The 15,391-nt window shown below is 38.5% G+C and overlaps 1 protein-coding gene and 1 long non-coding RNA gene across 5 annotated transcripts in view; both read right to left on the bottom strand.

The window, feature by feature from the left end:
* Nucleotides 1-15,391, bottom strand: part of LOC135778275 (protein CLN8-like) — a 109,897-nt gene that overhangs the window by 26,654 nt on the left and 67,852 nt on the right. The window lies entirely within an intron of this gene.
* LOC135778278 (uncharacterized) lies at nucleotides 382-12,968 on the bottom strand. Its single transcript, XR_010544517.2, has 4 exons — nucleotides 4,444-12,968; nucleotides 4,039-4,144; nucleotides 1,629-1,708; nucleotides 382-1,365 (listed from the first exon to the last, which is right to left on the bottom strand). It is a non-coding gene; the product is annotated as an uncharacterized lncRNA (long non-coding RNA).

Consider the following 15,391-nt stretch of genomic DNA (forward strand, 5'->3'; position numbering starts at 1 on the left):
GCACAGCAGGTGTCACTAGAGAGCACATTGTTTCATGAGGCTTCGGGTAAATGAACCTTTTGGCGAACCAATGGGCTGGAAAGCCTCAGTGGTTCAGAAAGCCTCGTTTGGCCATCACTAACTCTCAGTCAGAATCTGTGTCAACCCATGCGTAGTCAGGGGCGTAACCTTTCAAACACAAGCCGAACCCAGCTGACCAATAACAGTTGAGTAGTCATCTGACCAATCCGATTACACTAGACATTTTGGGAGGCGGAGACAGGAACAAAACCGAGCGTTTTCCAGACAGTGGGAAATCGGTGAGGTATGTAAGCAATTTATAAGACTCACAATGCATTAGTTCAAGTTTTAATAACATGTATGTACTATGGGATATTGCAATAACGTGCTAACGTGCCAATTTATTAGCATAATTGGTGCTCTTTAAAATCACATCTCTTAATTCTGTATTAGACAGAAAAACTTTAGTTTACATTTAAAATGTCTCATTACATTCAACCATTTAGTTATTTAAACATACATACATACGTTTATATATATATATATATATATATATATATATATATTAAAATTGCATCTCTGTATTAAACAGCTAAACTCTTAATTACACTATACATTTAAAATTTTTGTTCAAGTTATTTCCCTTAACGCATTTTCAGTTTTTATGAACAAAGATACTGTACAGTATATGCAGTATTAATTTTTAGTAACTTTCACATGTGTCTGAAATGATGAAAATAAATCACAATGCATTTATTAAGGCAATTTCTGACTTGAATAAATTTATTTTAAGGGTTAAGTTGTGGCTAAAGGCAAACCAAATTTGTATCTCTTTTTAATTTATTTTGGGTTTTTTTGTGTGTGTTTGTGTATGTGTGTTGAAGAAATGTTATCTGTTTTAAAATGTTCTTAGAAATGCCCAACCAGGGACAGGAGTTGAGAATTAGCAATAGCTATAAACTCTATATGCAGCGCATCAGTTACAGGCATTGAACTATAACTATGTTTGCTTGTATGGTCCCTGTCAAATAAAAAAGTAAATAAAAATAAAAAAATTTAAAGACAATTCATGAACAATCTATTAAATAGAATGACAATTTACACAAGTTGATTGTACATTTGTTTTGTACAGGTATTTAAATTTAAGCATATATTTTATAAATAAAAGTCACTGTGTGCTTAATGGCAAAAGGGTATTAAACATTGAGGAGGAAAAAAACCCCGCAAACAGTCATTCCACAGCCTGTGATGTCAATGTCTTCCACATATTATGTTCACATTGTCCATTATAAAGTTGATACTTTCAGATTTGAGAAGATCAGGAGAGCCGTTGAACACTATGGTTGGTACGGGACCTTTGGGTTCCTGTAAAACAAACATTTCACCTTTAAAGTGCTTTTTACCAATTAACAGAAGCCATCAAATAGACTTAAAATTACCCCATAATAACACAAATAAAGTATGACAACTAGGCAAGCGACACTCAAGAACAAACAAGACTCATAATAATTGATGTGGAGCTGTATGCTATTTAAGGGTAAACAGAGTAATATTTTTATATTTGCATTGAATGTTACTTTAAATGAAGTGCCTCAAATGCTAATGAAATTACAGAAGACTATACTTACACTATTTACACAGTAAAGGAAGCTGGGATTTTCTTGAAATAATGCTTGCAATAACATAAGTGCAGCATTCCTCACCAGACCTACAAAGATACAAATTATTGTACATTAGGTACAGAAATCAATTACAGGGACCTTTTACTCAAAAAAGAAAACTCATTCACTCACTCGTTATTTCAAATGTTCACGGCTTTCTTTCTTCAGCAAAACACAAACACAAAAAAGATTTTGAAGAATGTCTGTAACCGAACAACGCTGGTAGCAATTTAAAGGACACAAAACCAATGCAGGTCAATGGGCACCATTGTTGTTCGATACCATACTTTTTCAAAATATCTTCTGTTGTGTTATGCTGAAGAAAGTGACGACAATTTTCATTTGTGGGTAAACTTTAACTCTTTCTCAGCCAGCGTCTCTTAATTAACAAGTTAACTGTTCAATGGCAAGGAAAAAGTTAATATTAACACTCTGGGGTCGGCTGTCGGCTGTCCACTCCCAATAAAAACAGCATGTTGTGCTTTTCGCAAAATTAAGAAAATAAACGTGATGCGCGTTTTGTTCTCTCTCCCTCAGTGAAGTCCTTTCAGAAACACGTCAGAAAAATTTACTGTAACTTAACGAATATTTGTCATAGAAACAAAAGATAAATGTCTACATAGTGCTTGGAATGTCTGCTTTTGGAAGATGTAAGTGAAATCGAAAACAAATATTGTAATTCGTTGTTAACTGTATAAGAAGAGGGAGATGTACCATCTTTCCTCTGTTGCTTCATTATCTATAATGAGCCACGCCCCGCTCCATTGAACAGAAGAGCAGAGATCATCCATATTCATTAGTCAACCCCACAGTCAATGGACATTCCGTCTCTGCAGCCATTCACTGCTGTGTTGAGTTTTAATCCGAGTGCTGGAAACATGACATCTACTTGTTTACTCGTGACTGTAACTAAAGTTATCTCCAGACGCGAGTGTGACTCGATCGACGTCCAAACGCACACACAAACACACAATGCCTCATATTTGAAGCGCTTTGTGGTATCATTATAAAAGATGCGATTGCACACATCACATACTTGTTTACTCGCGCCTAAAGCCGAAAGTATACTACGGACGTCCGTGTATGCGCGCCGTCCGCATGACGTCTTTTTCGTCATCAAGAGGGTCCGCGCGTGCAGCCCAAAATTTGAGACCGCGCGGACAGTGCGCGTACAGTCCGCGTACAACAGCACATGCGCGTGAAAATATTTAGACAGGGACTCCACTATAAACAATTATACAAAGGAAATAGACAGCATTTGCACACACACACTATCGTTTTTCTTCTTTAACTTTTACTTCTTCCAAGAACAGAAAGCTCTGGAGCATGTTTGTTTGATTCCTGTTCTTTGTTGTCTTGTTGTTTGTTCTAAACTGTGTTTGCAATGGTGGATCAGGTACTTTTCTTCACCTATCCCAATGTTTTAATGTACTGTAAATGTCACCAAATCAGTGCTGCCCTGACAGCCTGTTAGACTAATAATTTGAATAATTTGTATTGTAGAATTTGTATTAGAATCATTTGTATTGCGTATAGTGTCGAATGCGGCCATCCGCGTGTAGCCGCGGGGAGTATACTCGAAAAGGTATACTCGGAAAAAAGGTATACCCCGGCCTTAAATCTCCAAACAGACGCGAGTGTGTGTGCTTCGTCAGTGTGACGGGATAGATGTCCGACATCTAAATCCTTATTTACTTGCGGATGTGTGTCAGTATCTCCAGACGCGATTGTTTTCTTTGTCTTCCGTCAAACAGTTGACGCGACGGGGGACGGGAACGCACATACACAAACACGCGAGTCAGGAAACTCAACGCGCTTTTTGGTATTCTTATAAAATACGCGATTTTCAAACAGTACAATCCTTATTTAGTTGCGTCTAAGCGCATATCTCCGCACAGCAAGTTTATTAAACACAGGATCACTCGCATGTGCACACGTTTACTGCATTCATGATCAACACGTGAGGTAATGGCGGCGGCTGTAAACAAACATTGATAAGTTTATCACGCGTGTCCCTGGTTGTGTTTCTACTATAATGATTACAAAAACACAAATAGGAGTCCAGACAACGACAGGCAGTTGTTCTTTTGAGCTTTTTACTGCACAAAAGTAAACCTCTCGCTGGCCAACCAAACACAAACCCTGTGTTCACTTTACGATGGCCAAACAGTACCTTTACCATGATTAGGCTACTATGGTTTTTAAAAGGTAACTTATACTTGTGATATTAATAGAAAATATTTCAATAGAAACATATATATATATATATAATGTGTGTGTGTGTTTGTGTGTGTGTGTGTGTGTGTGTTTACATTATATTGAAAAGTAAACCTTATCATGGTTTTACTACAGAGAAAGTTGTAGAGATGTTTTTTACTTCCTTCTTTTGCACTTCTGATGATGTTTGGGGCCATTTTATTTAGAGATGTTTCCATGTTCTTCACCAAGTCTGTTCCAAACCTCATTGTCATTCCATGCAGCATCTTAAAACACAAAATCTTTATATATCCACTTTCAGACAAACAAGTTCCTTAAAGTCTACATTAACTTGAGGTTGCAATTTACTAGTGATGTATTTTTCAAAACACAATGTTCAATAAAAAAAATAGTGTGAAATATACAGAATTTAAATTAAGTCCTCAAACACTTTACAGTCTTTAATGCTAAATGAAATACATAAGAATTATCATTAAAGCTACAAAAGACGGATTTCTTTTATTTTGCTCTTTGATGAACATTAGTGACAGAAGTCAGGTTTACGAGGTCCCTTTAAGCACCTTACCGTTTTACATCAATGGGGTTTATATTTTAAAGCCAGTGACATGTCATCTACTGACCATTTATTAACCATGGTTATCTGTGAGGGGAAGGAAAAAAGCATAAATTACACTTCACAAACCAAATACGCATAAAAACCTGAACACGTTTGGTTTTTAAATTATTTGAATGTTAAATGTAAGTGTCTTAACAGCTACCATCACATTAATTCATTGTGTGCATTAGGCTTGTTGCGATAGTCGGTGAAACGGTGATTACCGGTGCTTCAGCCTCTCACCGGTTAGATCACTTGCCCACCGCGACACCGTCTTTCACCGTCGTTTTGATATTTTCTTGTAATTAAATCATTTAGTTTCGTTAGAGAGAGCAAACACTTACAACTGTATGTGTCTGCTGTCTGAATCTAGTGGAGCTGAACGCGCGTCATCACAGAGCAGCGGCTGCGGGTGTCAGATTTCATTAATTCCTCAGACTGCGGCAAGCAGACGATGGCAGAAGCCGCGTGCTTATTCGTTTTTGTTATAAGATGCATATATGATGTTTAATGTAGGCGAGATCGTTTTGTTGTTGTGTTTTTCATTAAGAATAATAATAAACCCATAATTCAAGCAGCGCTTTATGGAGGAATAGCCGGTTGCTCTGCTTGGGACTGGCGGGTTTCTGTCAGAAGTACCTGCGCACATTGACTCAAGCACTTAAACCAGCAGTTGCACTCGCATCTACACGCAAATGCATACGCGATTTAACGCAGCGTACGCAAGCGCTGGATTTAAACAACAGTTGCATCTAATTCAAAAGTGAAAGTAAAATGCGCACTTCTGTCCATTTAAAAGCCCCTCCCACCCGGTGAAACCGGTAACACCGGGTTTGTCACGCGCTGATTAACCGGTGGGAAAATTCTGTCACCGCAACAACCCTAGTGTGCATCACAGAAAACATGCATATCTAGACTTGTTGCGGATACGAACGCTGCACTGCAATCGTGCATTTATAATACAGACCGGCAGAAAGTTCTCAACTGTGGCCAGCAGTTTCCACTTTCCTTCAGAGTTTAGCTCCAACCCTGATAAAACACTCATGAACAAGCGAAAAATACTCACGGAATATGTGCAAAACTGCGACAAACATTTACATATAATTTCCCTTCCACCGTCTTCCACCCGGTTCCCTTGACCACGCGCTTCATTGAAATTACACTCCTGTCTCGAATTTCGTCTCCTTACAACACAGCTGTCTTATTGTGATTGGCAATTTAATTTAAAATGACAAAGAAATAAAGCAGGACTGTAACGTAATTCATTAAAACCCGGAACAAAATGTATTTAAAAGAGCTTTTATAACTGACGGTTGAGGAAGCCTGTCAGTGCTTTAACGTTACCAGCAGTATTTTTTAACAAAGGTAAATATTATAAATGTAGCTTCTAGTATCACTATTTAGCACAAGACCTACTCTAACAAAATAAATATTAACTAATTATACTAAATATTTAAGTAATATCGTTTCAAAAATGTATAAAGTTTACTTACCTCAGGGTACCAACAAGCAGAAATGCCGGTCCGGAGTCCGAACTCCTCAGTTTGAAAAAAAAACTGTCACGTCTCGAGGCTCATCTTCGCGTATGGTGAAACGCATATATAGGCCACCAGAGGGCACTTTTGCGATTATTTTTTTTTTAATGCCCCTTCAGGTTAAATTAAACATTGACAATATAGAATGTACAAAATAAAGAAAACACCTGGTTATTCACCAAAAACGCAAACTGCAGTGTAAGTTTCATGCTAATGTACAAACGTGCATAAAAAAGCTCACAAGAAATAAATCATACAATAAATATTAATAGCCTATTTGTTGACGCTCTCTTTATTTGACCACAGCCTATTGACACAAAAAGGTTTGTGAATGAGTTGTGTAGGTCTGTAATTATTGTGTAATCTTTAGTTTACACTTCAGTCACAAAACGTGAATTATAGAACCATTTTAATAAAAATGGTTCTTTGCCCTCTAAGGGTTCTATATGGAACCCTTTTTTTGGAAAAAGATTCTATTGGCCAAGTATAGAACCCCAGGGTTCTATATAGAACCTCAAGGAACCTTTTTTTAGAGTGTACTAAATATAGCTTTATTAGTAATCTCCCAGACCTGTCATTAATGAAACATGTAGCAGATAACCCTGAAGATCTGGATGCTGTATTTGAAACCTTCAACAATGTTTGTTCTAGCATGTTGGAAGCTGTTGTTTCCATTAGATCAAAGAGAATCAAGGGAAAAACGGTATCACCATGGCATGACCATCATAACGCAGTCCTTAAAAAGGAAGCTAGAAAAATGGAGCCATAGATGGTGGAGCAGAAAGTTAGAGAGATGAATTGCCAAATGAAAAGAGAGTATTGAACACTACAGACAGGCTCTAAAACCCACCAGATCTACACATCTCAGCAAGCCCATCAAAGAAAATCATAATAACCCTTGATTCACCTTTAATACAGTTGTGAAACTGTGAAACTGTGATTAGGCAACTTTACTGTGTGTTTGTGTGTATGTGCTTGTTTGCGTGTGTGTTTGTGTGCGTATATGTCAGATTGCGATAATCAAAGTGTAATGGAAGAGCGCAAGATCAATCTCCAGAACAAAACTAAAACTGACCTTGTCTATCTGAAGTAAAGATAGACAACAAAAATCTAATGACAAGAATCTGCATTCATCTGCCTTCAAGCATACGAAGCGCGGAAAAGGCAAGCCTTTACACAGTTAGGATGATTTCGTATTTTTCAAGCAAATGTGCACCCCAGCCAGTCCAATAACTCACAAATTCATTTGTAATATATCAGGATAGAATTAATTTGCAAACTTGCCAAGACTTATTCCTTCAAATCAGGAGACTTAAATCCTTTAAAGGGGAATCTACAGAGCTCAGATATGCTTTAAGAAATTCCTGACAGGTAACATCTGATCACATTGTAAAGGTTTAATACAACTGTATGACAGGTAACATCTGGTCACGTGTAAATGTTTAATATAACTGCATGGCATGTAACATCTGATCACATTGTGAAGGTTTAATATAACTGCATGACAGGTAACATCTGGTCACGTGTAAATGTTTAATATAACCGCATGACAGGTAACATCTGATCACATTGTAAAGGTTTAATATAACTACCTGAAGGATAACATGTGATCACATAGTAAAGGTTTAATATAACTGCATGGCAGGTAACATCTGATCACATTGTAAAGGTTTAATATAACTACATGACGGATAACATGTGATCACATAGTAAAGGTTTAACATAACTGCATGGCAGGTAACATCTGATCACATTGTAACTGTTTAATATAACTGCACAACAGATCACATTGTTAAGGTTTAATATAACTACATGATGGATAACATGTGATCACATAGTAAAGGTTTAATATAACTAATGACGGATAACATGTGATCACATAGTAAAGCTTTAATATAACTGCATGGCAGGTAACATCTGATCACATTGTAAAGGTTTAATACAACTGTATGACAGGTAACATCTGGTCACGTGTAAATGTTTAATATAACTGCATGGCATGTAACATCTGATCACATTGTAAAGGTTTAATATAACTGCATGACAGGTAACATCTGGTCACGTGTAAATGTTTAATATAACCGCATGACAGGTAACATCTGATCACATTGTAAAGGTTTAATATAACTACCTGAAGGATAACATGTGATCACATAATAAAGGTTTAATATAACTGCATGGCAGGTAACATCTGATCACATTGTAAAGGTTTAATATAACTACATGACGGATAACATGTGATCACATAGTAAAGGTTTAATATAACTGCATGGCAGGTAACATCTGATCACATTGTAACTGTTTAATATAACTGCACAACAGATCACATTGTTAAGGTTTAATACAACTACATGATGGATAACATGTGATCACATAGTAAAGGTTTAATATAACTAATGACGGATAACATGTGATCACATAGTAAAGCTTTAATATAACTGCATGGCAGGTAACATCTGATCACATTGTGAAGGTTTAATAAAACTGCATGACAGGTAATATCTGATCACATGTAAATGTTTAATATAACTGCATGGCATGTAACATCTGATCACATTGTAAAGGTTTAATATAACTGTGTCACAGGTCAGAGCGGACCACAGGTGTCGTGAGTCACGCCCCTTCCTAGTTCCCACCTCAAGGAGGTTCCCAAGAGCACCCCAATGACAAAACACAACTTCGAACAAGGGCAGTAGGGGTATGATTCAAACACTGCTGCTCGTTGGACCTACCACGGCCAAGCCACCGCCACCACTCCAGGTGGGTTCAGGTCAGTTGTTTGTACCAGACCTGTTATGCAGACAATTACCGGGGTCGAACGCTTCCCTCTCCTCTCTTCCAAACCACGGGACAAGAGATCTAGACAGGGGCGAACTTCTAGAAGGACTCCACAGTAAGTCAACACACACAGCGGTCACACAGCAGTACTTCGTACAACAGATAATACTTCCCCACGTTAACGTCCTTTCCCACACTATTCAGTGTACCTTACTTGTTGTTATCGTTTTACCACCTCCAGATGGAGAAAGAGGGTCGGAGTTATGAGCAGGCATACATAAAAGAGATGGTCACTACTGGCACAGCGTAAGTCCTTCCCCACAGGATTTTCTACTCGGCCTAAAGGGTAAGTGCAGACAACAGGGGCACGGCACAGCACTACAATCTTCAGGTGTACACACGTCAACTAAGACTCACCCAATGCACTTCACACACTCTAGTGACTTAAGGTCAGCACCTTGCGTTTGGACCGAGGGTTCGTCCAGGGGAGAATCCAAACACTGACAAGCAGATGGCTCACAGTTGACGTCGCAGCTACAGCAGGATAACGTCCTCCCATTAATCGATACTCGGCTCGCCCACAATTCCTTTCCACCGTGGGGCCACTTACACACTGTTTCACAACTTACAGCAATGGTTGGTATTCCATATTCAAGGTAAGGTATATGGACGTATTAATCATTCAATATACTCACAATTCCTTTGATGCTAATTTTCCTCTCTTTGTCTTTGCAGCTACTCACTCATTCACAGCCAACAGGGTGGCATCCGTTTGACACCGAATCCTCTAGCAACTCTTCGGGTAAATATCACTCCTTTTGTAAAGGCAGCACAAGTCAACACAGCATTTAATCCAATCAAATTTTCTGTTTCAAACCTGTATATTTCTGTTGTCCCACTCCTTCCTTCGCTTTGCGAGGGTCCAAATCAACAATATAACCGTCTCGGCTTGCTCTCGGAATTCCCCGAACATTCTACTCCACTCGCAGTATCTGCTGGAAATCCACAACCACTTCTTGTATTTCTGATGCCCTTTTTATACTCCTCTTCCCTGCTGAATCACCCAATCAACGATTGCCACGTTCCACAACACACCTGTTGCCAATCCTACCCAAATTTGGTCTACCGGAACTAATCTTTGCCCACTTTCAGTTCCGCCCCTTCAAAAAGTCACTCTGTGACAACTGCACTACAGATCACATTGTAAATGTTTAATATAATTGCATGACAGGTAACATCTGATCACATTGTAAAGGTTTCATATAATTGCATGGCAGATAACATTTGATCACATTGTAAAGGTTTAATATAACTGCACAACAGATCACATTGTAAATGTTTAATATAACCGCTTGACAGGTAACATCTGATCACATTGTAAATGTTTAAATATAACTGCATGACAGGTAACATCTGATCACATCGTAAAGGTTTAATATAATTGCATGGCAGGTAACATCTGATCACATTGTAAAGGTTTAATATAACTGGCACAACAGATCACATTGTAAATGTTTAATTAAACCGCATGACAGGTAACATCTGATCACATTGTAAAGGTTTAATATAACTGCATGACAGGTAACATGTGATCACATAGAGGCTGTTTACACTTGGCATTAACATGCGTTTTCGTCGATCGGATCACAAGTGGACGACGTTAATGCCAGGTGTAAACGGTGTTCAAAACGTTTTGAGCTCGTCCACTTTCGACCACTTTCAACCACATTCAGAGGTAGTCGAAACCACTTTCGATCCGATCGCTTTGGAGTTGCGGAACGCATATGTGGTTGAATGCGTTCGAACAGCCACACGCGACCGCCTTCTCTCCGCCCATTTATCTAATCTGAGGTATTAAACACAAGTTTTACGTCTTTTTTTGACTTCTGGCGTAAACATACGGTGAACAGCGCTATTTCTAGCCTTTCATTGATACAACTTAAGCGGCTGATCTCCGTAGTTTCGTTTTGAAAGCGTGTGAAAGTTGCGCGATCCTATTTCATCAATTGCGCTGAAAATTCAGAGAAAGCTCCAACATATAAACGTACAAAACACTATGCAACATGTATACTTGCTAAACAAGCAGTGGACTCCGACATAATATTAGTTTGCGTCCATATAAACTCATAATTACTCCCGCTCGGGTTTGAATGACAGCAGAGAGGTTCGCCCACCGTCTCACAGACCACCCCCTCACACTATTCAGGACAGATGCGGTCGAAAGTGGACAAAAGAGACGGATTTAAATACCAGGTGTAAACGTAATGTGTCTCTCTCGTCCACTTGTGATCCGATCGATGAAAACGCATGTTAATGCCAAGTGTAAACAGCCTCATAGTAAAGGTTAATATAACTGCATGACATGTAACATCTGATCACATTGTAAAGGTTTAATATAACTGCATGGCAGATAACATCTGATCACATTGTAAAGGTTTAAAGGAGCGGTGAATCAAATACCCAATTTTAACTTGATAATTTGTTATATATCCTGCAAATTTCAGAACTGAAAACGTCCGTGCTACTGAAATATAATTGTTTTTGGCACCAAGCCAGTATTACAGCCGAATTCGGAGAAATATGACGTCAAAGTAGAATTGAAGCACCTCCCCGAACCCAAATACAACGACCACTTTTGTAGCCCCGCCCACAGCTTTGCGTGACACATGTGTCTCAACAATCAATAAACATGTCTTTAAAGATTGCCAAATGTAACCAAAATGACTTTAAAAAAAAATCTGAGAGACTTTTATTTTGACGCGGTGATCTGTTATGATAGAGTAACCATGGAAACGCATTTTCAGTTGTGGAAGAACCGTCTATGGGAAGAACACAGACGCTGGATAACGTAGGCTCAGAACATAACATTAGGAATGTGTGGATAAAGTTTGTTTTTGAATAAGTTCCAGCTCGCATGTGGAGTGTTGGTTTACTTTGTGTACCGCTGATTCAGAAGTCGATGCTGGATTTGCAGAGAGACTAAAAGCACCACTAATATTGGATCTGACAAAAATGACACAGCAGTATACACAGTAAGTTTAACATTTAACTTTATTTAAGTTACTGCGTTTCACTATTGGTTTTTTTGAAGAGGTCGCTTGATATGTCCTGTTGTAACATCTGTGTCTAAACACGTATGTTAGACTGTTTTAATTTACTTAAAACATTAAACGATTAATTAAGGTACAACACTTAACAATACGACTGCAATATAACAATATAAATATACAAAGTTAGTGATGAAGGACTTACCAGCCGCAATTTAGATTCTGATGCCCGCTTAGTGTGTTGTATACGGTAATTTAGGTGAGTTGCGTTTGAAAGGTCAAACACTCAACAAATCTTTTCTGATCATATAACTGTTACGTGTAGGTAAGAGCAACCTCACAAGCACAACAGAAATATACAAAGTTAGTCATAAGGATTTATCAGCCGCAGTTTATATTCTGATGCGCGCTTACTGTGTTGTATACGGTAATTTAGTCACGCCGAGTTTAAAGTTTTGTTTCTACTTTACTATACGTAGTGTCATTTATGTTTATCATCTTTAGCAGCCAGAATCTTTTGTGGCTCAAACATATATGTGTTCGGCTTCTATTTTTACACATTAATGTTTTTTAAACTTTTCTCCACATGTAATGACGGAAAATGAAGCTGTCCAATCATAGCAGTGGGTGTTTACGTCCAGGTTTTCAATGTGGCCCACCCCTTCAAACGAAGCTTTTCTCCAGAGAGCCACTAATCCATGTTACAAAATAGCATATTACTTATTGCTTTTAATGTTTTTGAATGTAAAAACCATGCTAACATCATAAGTAGACATCAGACAACAGTATAAAACAATAAAATCGACAAATTCACAGCCCCTTTAATATAACTGCCTGACAGCCAGGTAACATCTGATCAGATATGAAGGTTTATAAAAATAACTATGGACCAAGAAACAGCTAACTTTTCAGCAAGACCACCCTGCAATAAATTAAGATGTAGCTTTATCAGAGTCATCAGGAGCTGATCCCAAGCTTATATCTGGAAGCTGTTGGTGTACAGTATGTACTGGTAAAGTGCTCTGCAACTTAATGTAATGCATGCAATATCAACCCCGTGAAAAGTAGACATGGGCCGGTATAAGATTCTGGCGGTATGATAACCTTTAGCAAAATACCACAGTTTCATGGTGTTGCAGTATTGCAGTATTAAATTATAATATGCTTTCAAAAATATATAATTTTTTGTAATGCATATTAAATGTAAACATCAAATCAATCACATGCCTTAATGATTTAATGAATTTGTATAAACTCAGCTCATACCTTGGAGACGGTATCACAAAACATTTGAGTGGTTTTGAAACCTTCACTGTTTAAAACCTTGTATACCTTGGAACCGGTAACCGGCCCATGCCTAGTGTAAAGCTGACTAAGATGGTTGTTTCTCAGTAGAGTTATGTACATTTGTGCCAGCTCAACACATTGGAGCATTTTCTCGGACGGGTTTACAGGACTAGGCCTTACTTATATTAGGACATTTTAGCTTCTACAAACCCTACAAAAAAAACAAGACTGGTGTGCATCTTGTGACAAAACAATGGCACTCATATATGTTGAGGTATGTACAAGGTGTTTTTAAATTATTGTAGCTCAAATATACATTTTAGCCTGGGACCAGGATAAGCCCTGTCCGGCTAACCGCACCAGTGTTTTCCCATATTAGATGTAGGTTGCTTCAGGTTGAGTTGTGATTTTAAAGTGTAGTTGTCATCAGAGACGGATGGATCCTCCAATTGTGTTTCTGCATCACAGTTCAGGAACATCACAGTATCATCCTCACAGTTGTCCACTGCATCACTGACACGCAGCAATGTATCTGTGAAAATAATATAACCATAAACATTTTTATGTTAGCATTTAAAATAAACTTGCATCATGAGAATTAATATATAAATGGCACCCATACTTAAACAGAACAGTGTGAGAGGTAGAGAGAGAGAGAGTGTGTGTGTGAGAGGTAGAGAGAGAGAGAGAGAGAGAGAGAGAGAGAGAGAGAGAGAGAGAGAGAGAGAGAGAGAGAGAGAGAGAGAGATGCATTAAAAAGAGACAGTAACATTATTTAACACTGAAGTTAGAGGTTGTGTGTATAATGTCGTTTAATAGGTCATTATCAATATCTGAATGAGAAATGAACTGACCTCCTAGCATCTGAAATCTCGGTAACTTGTAGGAATCACGCGAGCTACTGTAAGAATGTAATGTACTATATAATATCTTGTTGTACTATCGTAAATATAAAAATATAGGTGGGCAATGAAAATCATTCAAAATAGTTGCATTTTATTAACTAATGTTACTGATCTTAAGTGTATTCATAGAACGGAGTTCAACAAATCTAATGTTAGGCGAGCAAGCACATAGTTAGCTAAGTTAGCTTTCCTGAAACTAACCACCTTTTCAACACCCGGTGTGGCTTCAAGTTACCGGAACATCGTAGCCAAACTATATTACTCGGGATAAGGGTGTTCCTCAGTCAGCTTCCCATCCATTAAAATTGGTAAGAAACAAACATAAAGGCACTTGAGTGAACTTTTTAAGTTAAACGCCTTCAGCCACTGGCTCAGCTGCTCATCATCTTAATGCGGCCAGAAGTACGTTGACAAAATGAGTGCAATGGCGCCGCCCTTGTTGTCGTGAAAAATAAGGTGAATAGGGAGAAAATAAACGGCGCGGGTTGATAAACATCACGTGACTCAAAAGTGAAATGTGTATTACAACTTACCAGGTTGCCCGATGTCCTCACTGACACTCTTCCAAGCGATGTCCCTTTTATTCCTGTCTCTATAGAAATAAGAACTGTGTTGTATAGCTCCGGGTGACTGCTTCCAGACAATATCAAGCCTCAGGTTAAATGAGTGACTCCGGGCGGCGCTGCCGCCACAGCAGCAAGCAGGGTCCTGTTTGGTTAACACCGCGCAAAATTCCGGCAAAGTTCAAATTTTTCAACTCGGGCGTCAGCAGCAAATTCGTGTCAAATGCAAAATGCACAAAAAGCACCATTCGCACGTACCGCGCAGGCGCTCAATTCGTGCCATTCGCGCGAACGAGGCGGAATCGCGTCTTCCGCGCCGTGCCAAACGCCTCATCCGCCTCCAGATGCGCGTCAACTCGTCTTCACATTGACTTAACATTGAAATCTCTTGTGCTTCACGCCTTTACCGCAGCTGGTGTAAACGCAGCATAACGCAACTTCTGGATGCTACTCATTACTGATAATAAACCCACATTACACTCAAATTCACAGATTCATAGTACATTTATTTCATGCTTTAACAGTTGACTTCAACAGTAACATTTTCAGTATTTTAGCTAAACAGTAATGATATTCATCACCTGATAAATGTCTATTTACAGTCCTGCATTACTACAGTAAAAGTTTAACTAAGTTTGTTTGCGACCCCCCCATTTTTTTTAGCATCAGCTGCCACTGCCACTGAACACTAGCCTAGAAATCTAGACGCACCCTAGCGGCCGCAAAATATATTTGCTGCCAGGGTTTAGTCTAGGCACTCACAATACACTTAACCGGTCCAAAAACCAAAATTTGGTCAGGCC

The sequence above is a fragment of the Paramisgurnus dabryanus genome, chromosome 17, assembly GCF_030506205.2.
Source record: "Paramisgurnus dabryanus chromosome 17, PD_genome_1.1, whole genome shotgun sequence".
NCBI lineage: Eukaryota > Metazoa > Chordata > Actinopteri > Cypriniformes > Cobitidae > Paramisgurnus > Paramisgurnus dabryanus.